Source organism: Phalaenopsis equestris, unplaced genomic scaffold (genome assembly GCF_001263595.1).
Source record: "Phalaenopsis equestris unplaced genomic scaffold, ASM126359v1 Scaffold000047, whole genome shotgun sequence".
Lineage (NCBI taxonomy): Eukaryota > Viridiplantae > Streptophyta > Magnoliopsida > Asparagales > Orchidaceae > Phalaenopsis > Phalaenopsis equestris.
Window position 1 is genome coordinate 166,586 of NW_018164489.1, and position 2,400 is coordinate 168,985.

Here is a 2,400-nt window from a genome sequence, read left to right on the forward strand (position 1 = left end):
CTTTTTGCATCTTTTTGCTCCAATGACTATAATTCATCATACATGCAACAAAATATCAAAAATATTTTTCTTTAAAGTGTAATATCATCAAAAATAGTGTAAAATAAATATTAAAATCTCAACATATTTTCTTTTGGTCAGTTGTCAGTTACTATTGTAGTTGTCCCCTACAGTTTATGTGGTCAACTATTGTCGTTGCAGTCTCCTACTATTGCCTTCATTCGCAACTACTATCATTATAACTTTTCATTATGATATATGTGATCAATTATTGTTACTACAGTCTATATGATCCATTGCTGCTCGTATAGCCTTCCACTACATCCTATCTACCAATTAACACTCTTACATTGATCCATTATGGTCTATATGCCCAATTGCTATTGTAGCTTATCATTAAGATCTACGTGACAAATTGATGTCATTACAATCTTCCAGTACTAATTATGAGGCTAATTGACTCTTATTGTGACTCACTACGGTTTATGTGACCAGTTAATATTAACCTTAGTGGCTAGATGATTTTCTTTCAGTAACTCACTAAGGTTTATGTAGGGGTGCAGGTGAGTCGTGTCGGCTCGCAACTTTGATTGAGCGCGGCTCTTTAACGAGCTCATGAGTCAAGTTTATCTAGCCATGAGCTTGAGCTCAAATGAACTCTTTACTTAAATGAGTTCGAGCTCAAGCTCTTTCCGGCTCGGCTCACTGGTTGTCTAGCTCGCGAGCCGACTTGAATTAGCTACTCTCAGTCATTTCAATGCAATTATCAGTAAGCTCTCGCTACCTCCTCTTTCTCATCTGGCCACCAATACCTTCCCCGACTAGATCTCGTGAAAGTGAGTTTTCAATTTGAGCTCACGAACTAAGTTCTACCAGTACGAGCCGAGCTTGAGCTCGACATTTGAGCTCCACTCGAGTTCAAGCTCACAATTTGCCAAATGAGCAGAGCTTTTGTTTGGCATGGCTCGAGCTTGCCAACTTGTTTGCACCCCTAGGTATGGCTCGAGCTTGACAACTTGTTTGCACGCCTAGATATATGTTGTTAATTATTGTTGTAACTTCCCACTATGACCTATGTGACTAACTGTTATCATTACAGTCTTCCACTATGTTTTTCATAATCAACTAGCACTTTTATAACTACCAACTATGGCGATCTCTCCTTCCACCATGTGATAGAGTTTCATCCTTAGAATGCCCAAGTTAGAGAATCTCTTTAATTGGTATGTTTTCAAACTATAATAAAGTTATTTCTTATTGAACAGACCTTTAATTAAGCAAAATTTTTCCAAATCTTTTTTTTCTTTTTCCTCTCTCCTTGGGCCGTCCATCTTTGTTAAAAATAAATTAAATTTTAATTAATTAAATTTAAATGTCAAAAAACTACTAAAAAAATTCTCCTTATCTTTTTGCCTTGGCCTAAAATCCTTATTTAAGCGTATTAGTGAATTTTTTTCCTCTGTTGCTCTCACACCCTTAGTCAGTCCTTGCTACATTCAAACTATATTAGATCTCTTGCTTCAAGCGATTAAGTCTTCTCTCCTCTCTTTCTCTCATCCTCAAGCTTACATATTTCATCTTTAAGGTTCGGTAAATTATCTTCATTAGTTTTGTTTACCATCTACATCTACATATTTTCTTAAAGGTTTGGTGAGATTTGCTTCTTTTATGTCATGTAATTTGGCGCTTGAAGTTCATAATGTTTTGGTTATTTTAAAAGGTTTATGCTCTTACGTTCCGAAAACATACTTGTAATTTTCGGTCTTACACGGGCTTCCTCCTCGCACGAAGAAGCAGTGGATCTCTGTTCTTGCCGTAGGAAGCAGCAGAGATCATGGAAGTTAAGAAGCATGGTTGATATTACCCAAATAGCTCCTTAAAATATAAGCACATTTTTATCAAAAATAAAGAACTTCTCGAAATGAAAACCGGAATGATCCGCCGTATCACATGTTCCAGCATCATGGAAGGCATGCGAAGCATACCACCAGCTTTGGCCGTGCAACCAAAATTATTGGTAGAAAAAAGTTTATCAAACATAAAGTGCTTCCACTAACTACATAGTCTTAGTGCTGGGTTTCTTTCTGTTGCACATCTCCATTTTCTCATCCTATTTTCTACATCTTTAGTAATAAAATAAATAAACAACCATATTTTTCATAAGGTCACACGAAGACTATCACAAAAATTTCATCCCTTCAAGAAGGCACATTGAACTCATAATTGAAAGATACTTCGCGGACTACTAGTTCTCAAGAAATGTTTCTGGGGTTCACAAACCCATCAAGCGTGTCTACAGTCCAAGAGAGTCATTCTTCATCATAAAGCTGGTATATTTTTTTGTAAATTACATACAACATGCAAATCATTTAAACAATTTAAAGTAGTTTCAGAATATCA